This window comes from Natator depressus, chromosome 14, assembly GCF_965152275.1.
Source record: "Natator depressus isolate rNatDep1 chromosome 14, rNatDep2.hap1, whole genome shotgun sequence".
NCBI lineage: Eukaryota > Metazoa > Chordata > Testudines > Cheloniidae > Natator > Natator depressus.
Genome location: NC_134247.1, coordinates 16,846,135 through 16,852,523, shown reverse-complemented (window position 1 = coordinate 16,852,523; position 6,389 = coordinate 16,846,135).

Below are 6,389 nucleotides of genomic sequence, written 5' to 3'. Positions count from 1 at the left end.
ATATCTAATATTCATTGTCAGACTGCAATCAGTGGGAGGGAGGGAGACAAATAAGTGAATTGCTGGAAATTTGCTTCCGGCTGCGTGGCTTTCTTGTCACAAGCCAGCAGTGGACTTGATCTTGTGAGTAGATGGGGTTGTGTTGAAGCCAATAGAGCTGACACATGCGGTGTAGAGGATCACCAGGAAAGGGTTAAATTCAAAGTGCAGTGCAGTGATTTGCCCCTCTCCACTTCTTGTTAAGTGCTTTGGTTTTTCTTCTGGTGAATTAATGGAGTTAGCCTTCCTGGAGGACACTGGACTATTCTAGTTGTCACTGGCAGAGACTAGATGGGACTCATCTATACGTTAAGCCTGCCTATATACATGTGTGCGTGTATTGGAACATTTGGAACTTATCACAGGGTTTGTTGTAAGTTTTATTACGGGCCTTTTTAGGAAACCAGATTCCTAGGGTCGACAAGTTAACACGAAGCACATGTCAGCAGGGAGGGAGAGAAAGCCCTGCGGAATCTAAGAAACTTATTTTTAAAATATTCCAGAAATTGTGGAAAGAAAAAGATCTGAGGGGGAAATGAATTTGTGGCAACGCCGGACAAGAATGTTGCTGACTTATGCCTCAGCCTAGGTCCATTCCTTTCAAGTTTGCGCCTCTCCCTGCCGAGAATTGATTTGAAAAACACACTTTCTATTACTTTTCCCTCCGCGGAGCTCTTGCAATGCAAGAGATGCACAATTGCTCTCTCTTCCCTTGCCTGCTGGAAAACTGGCTGGAACTAAACAGTGAACCAACAGCAGCCACATTGTTAAACTAATCCAGCCCCCAGCACATGTCCTTCGGGAGAGTTAACATCTTGATGGAGATGGAGCCATCGAAATGCTAACATTGTTAAGGGCTGCAGTTTGGATTAATGCTGAGCTGCAGAAGTATTTTTGCAATGGCTGTCCTTCTGCTTTTCATCCCTAGAATTCCCATGATATATGCTTTCATATGTCCCCAAATTTAGGCTGTCTGCTGTTGTAGCCTAGAAGGACTGCTATGGCCTTGCTCTATTCTTCCTCAGATTTCTTTGATTCTTTTACTGCAATTGCACCATGGCTCCTCCCTCTAGCATAGAGGATGGGCACATTGATCCTCTGTTTAATTGCTGCTAATGAGCTGCTGGAGGAGGTTACATCAGTTAGAATGTAAAGCCGTAATTATCATGTGACAGCATTGAAGGCCTGCCTAGCTCTGCCATCTTTCCCCTCTTAGCCTCAATTAGAGGCACACTTGCCAAATAAGGTAAAAGTGGCCCCCTCCTTACAGGGTCTTAGGTAAAGTGAATGTCATGGACCTCAGAAAGAGGGTTAGAAACAATGATGTTTCACAGTGAATCTCGAATGCAGCATGTGCAGTACCCTCACAACAGTATGCTAGAATGGCCGTGTTCCCACACAGCTGCTTAGCAAGGGCCACCTAACCAGCACTAAATACAATGTGGCTGCCATGGTTGGGTTGGGCAAATCCCTGTTGTTAAAAAAAAAAAAATAGTGCACAACAGGCCCTTCCATGCAGGGATCTCATAGTGCTTTACAAGGCACCACCCATGTCGCACAGCTGCACCTGGTTTGTAGATTTTGGATAAGGGCAAACTGAGGCACGTCTGGCCAATGTTTTCCATGGACCTTGTGAGTTTGGGGTACCCAACATGAGACTCCTGGGGCCTGATTTTCAGTGAAGCTGGACTCTCATAACTCCAGCTGATGTCAATAGGAGCCATGGGTGCTTAGTAGCTCTGAGAATCAGGGGTGCAGGTTGACTACTCAAAAATGAAGGCACCCAGACATTGGTGGACATTTGAAGTGGTGGCTTGAGTGTCTTGCCTAAGTTTATACAGTGAGTTGGTGAAGTCAGCACAGAATCTGCTGTGAGCAGAGACAGATGATAGGGTGGTTAAAACAGCAGCAGCACTAGTGCTCCCACCATTGCCAGTGGAGATGCTCTGGCGCAAGAACAGAGTAGGGGAATTTCAAAAGCACCTCTGGGTGGACCCAACCTAGGGCCTTTTCTATGGCAATAGATGGGGCCAAATTCTTTTCAGTGCTTGTTACAGAAAGCATGATGGGCCCCTAAATTATAAGTCAGTTTGGCCTTCCCTTTGGGGACAGGATCAATCTATTAATTTATTTAAAATTGTGCAGCAAATAACTGTAGTTCAGGACCCTGTGCTAGCAAAACTACTATGTTGGAAGGTCATGTTGTTATAACTGTGTGTGACTGGAGCTGCCATCTGTCCTCATCAGAAAACAAGTGCTAGAACCCTCTCCGCATCAGCCATGCATATTCACTCAGAGTTGGGGGTGGGGACAACTGTCCACTGCCATTGCATACATCATCCCGGACCCAGAGTATTTTCAACCTCTGTCTGAGGAAAGGAGCGGTTGCTGGTGGGGAGGGGCTGTGGTTGACACCTAGGTCATTACTACAAAGGCCTCCTCTGAAGCTGTCCATCTGCTTCCAGGAGGCCACATCAACCCTCATGCGCTGTTATCTGTAAGGTAGGAAACTGACATGGCCCTGTTGGACTGATGAGATAAATTTACCTCTTGTCAGACCTGTGTATGCTACTATTGCAGGCAGCCTTGTTAACAATAATGGTGTTGAAGCATGGCGTTTGCTAGCAGTTTCCTTGGCTAGCAGGATAGCGCTCCCATCCATGCAGGAAAGATTTTCAAGCATGACCCAACCCACACCCCAATCTGGCAGTTTTGAGAATATAGAGCCCTTAGTAGGGTTGTTGCTAGCACAGTTTTCATCCCATGGGGGCAGTAACGCAGCTGATGTATTGAGCCAGGATTATACCTGAATAGAGCAGGATCTTGTCTCGCTAGAGGGAGGTGAAACTCTCCCAGGTTGCTTTAGCTCTACTGTGAATGGGTGTGTCCCTTCTGTGCCAGAGGCTCCTGAGCGGACAAGTAGATCTAATTCCTCTGCCCACTAACTGAATATATAGAGTTGGGAGACTAGCAGCAGGTCACATTCTTACGTACCTCAACTGGATTTTCTGTCCCTGGGGAAATGCCCTTTGTTAAATCATCTCCTTTTGGCTTTTCTCTTCCTTTTTTGTTAGTTAAAATCTCTAGCTTTTTTCAGCCCCTCTGATTGGATCCATCTACAGATAGTTGGCAGAGATGGCTCCTCCTTGTCTGATGATCACTATGTTTTTACAAAGCCACTGTCTGCCTTTCTGTGTAGGCTAGCCCTTTTCCATGGATTATTTCATACCCCGGTTGACAGTTGACTGTCTGATGTAGAGCCAACCTTTTCCCAGTAGAGAGCAGCATGCTCTTCAAAGATGGCTCACAAATACACCGGCTTTCTCAAAAGCTAGCCCTACCCATTGAAAAAGGGCTGTACCCATTAACAAACAGTATTTTACCCCCTTTTAATCTTAGTGAGTGGAGTGCTGGGTGATGTATGTCCCCAGAGCATTAAACACCATCACAGTTAGCACTACCTGATCCCCTTGGCGCTGGCAATGGCAGCAGAGAGGCTAAAAATTGAATGGACACACACACAGTGGACGGTAAGACAGGGTTGATTGACCAACTGTATTGTACCCTTGGCAATCCAAGCTGCCAAGCCTGGCAAGGGCCCTACTGAGTCTTTTTACATCGTGGGCAGGAGCAGAGCTAGAGCAGAGCAACAATCAACAGGGAAGGGAACCTGAATAGCTAATTTGGCAGATAATGTGAAGATCAGCCATGTTCAGCAAGCTGAGTGTTTCCAGCCTGTTCTTGCTATGTGAATTCGTGGCCTCCTGTCCCTTAGTCTGCTGCAGTCAGACAAGAGCCAGGGGCATTAATCCTGCTGCTGGCTTGGAATCCCCCCTCTTCTTGGTCTCCAAAGGCACGGGAAGGTCTCCCCCAATGGCTGTCCTCCTTTGAGATCCAGGAAAGGAGGTCCCTATGAGCCCAGACCTTCAGGGAGGCCAGTGGAGGAAGCAGCTGGCTTACATAAGCTTGGCTTTTCAGGGATCTAGAGCACCTTGAGTTTAAGGGGCAGAATTTATGTGAGGAGGAGATGGGAGCTTGGTAGACTGCCCAGCCTGCCTCTCTGCTCCCCTCCCCAATACATGCTGGATTGGGAGCAGGTCTACCTGGCAGGTGCAAAAAAAGATGCACAATGAGCCAGCATCCACCTGCCCCTCAAGAACAATAGAAAAGAGGGGAGGGCCACCAGCTATCCTCAGCAAATGGGTAAATGTGTATGGTGTATTCAGGGCCCATTGTGGGAGATTGTTATTTGGAGGTGGAGGAAAATTATATTCAGGAGACCAAAGAGCATCTGAAGGGTGGAGGGAGAGCAAGGTCTAGTGATTAGAGCCAGAGGCTGAACTCAGGAGATCTGAGCTCTGTTGCTGCTCTTCCGCTGACTCACTGGGTGACATTTTCAAAGACATCCCAGCATTATTGGATGCCAAACTTCCAAGACCTCTGGCTGGTTTTTCAGAGGTGTTGAGTCCCTGCAGATCCCACAGACATTAGCTGGAGTTAGGGGTGCACAACATCTCTGAAAATCAGGTTCCAGGTGTCTACAGTCAGGCACCTGAAAACTGAGGCTCTCACGTCAGAGGCTGCTATGGAACAATTTGGCCTTAACTGCTCTGTGCCTCAGTTTCCCCTTCTGTAAAATAGGAACAATGTCCCTGGGTCACCTGGGGGTTGTGAGCCTCAGCTCATTTGTAGTGATGTGAGATACTGGGATGCAAGGTGCTAACTGAGGCATGACCTGTGCCTAGGAATATCAGCTAGAGCCAAAGAGTGGGGTATTTGCCATGCCCTAATAATCAATATTCCATTCAGTGCCAAAAAGGGAGCTGAGAGAAGCCAGGCTATCAGCCTGACAAGGCCCACCTGGGGAATAATGGGCCATTATAACAGGAGACAGTTTGAGAAAGAGGTAGCCTCCACCAGCTATAGCACACAAGGACAACTGAGATGACGGAGGATTCTTTCTATGGCATACCACATTCTTTTTCCATTACCTCTATTTAATGAGTCAAAATTTCTGATGCTCATAACATTACCAGTCTCAAGAGTGGAGGGGAGAGTTAACAAAAAATGTGTTTGACCGAGTAGCTGTAAATCATTCGTTATTGTTTGGGTTGAGCTGTAGTGTGGCTATGATGATCTCCCATGAAACCTAAAGCTGCACAGAGAAGAAGATTAAGTGCTGTGGTTGTTTGTTACTAAGAATACAGTTATCCATAGGCTAATGAGCTCCTGCTTGATAGGATTACCCAGAGCAGCAAGAATCAGCTCCAATCCATTTCCCCCCTCCCTTGGGATTTAATTTGGATTGAGGAGAGGGGGCTATTTTTTAGTCAATCAATAAACTGCTACTCACCTATGCAACCACGGAAGGTTTGCTGGGGCAGAATTGGGAGCCAGATTCCTGTGTCTGCTCCCCTGATGCTCCACTGTGGCAACAGTAATTAGCACTCATAGAACACCTTCTATTTTCAAAGTGCTTTGCAAACCTTTACTGAGCCTGCCACAGGCAGGGAATGCTGGATGGCAGAGACTTCAAGACCTGACAAATCACCCAGTCCAAGCTGTGTCCTATGCAGGATTGGTCCCCATGAAGCATTTGGCCCAGTCTAGTTTTTCAATGTCCCACGCAAGGTCCCATCACTTCCTTTGGGAGACACATTCCACAGCCTAAGTATAACTAACCCCATCTGACAGATGGGAGTAATACAGCCATCTAATTTTCCTTGCTAGTCCTTTTTATCCATGCAAAGGGTGGCCTGGCCAGTCCACAAGCAAGGGCTTCCTGTCACTTCCCGCATGGAGGGGGGGAGGAAGACAAGACACTCTGGAACTCTGGCTTCCTCTCACCTCCAGATCCACCTTTCCCAAGAGCAGCCCTTCCATTACTGAACAAAGGGATAATAAGGTGTAAACTATTCACTACAAGGTCCCCCTATCCTGCAGTCAGATCCAAGTCAGTAGATACCCAGGCACTGAATTTGATTGGGCTCCAGGGGAGGGTCTGAGTGCCAGGTGCCCTACAGAGGAGGACAAGGGCGCTGCCTAAACACTGCTACAGACACTAGGCTAAACAAGGCTCATTTAAATTAATAACTCGATGAGTCCCCGGAACTTTCTGGAAAGAGCCTTTTGGACACAGCCCGCTTCTCGCAGAGCTGACCATTTCCATCAGGCTAGCTTACTTTTTCCCAACATCACCCCCCCGGGGCGGGGGAACCCCTTTCCTAGGGGAGTGGAAACCCGGTTCTCAGTGCTCTGGGGGGACTGGACCCGCGCTGAGAACACGCTGAAGGAGAAAGGGGGAGAGAGAAAACCTGATAACTTGGGCTGCCTGCGCGGTGGGAAGGCAG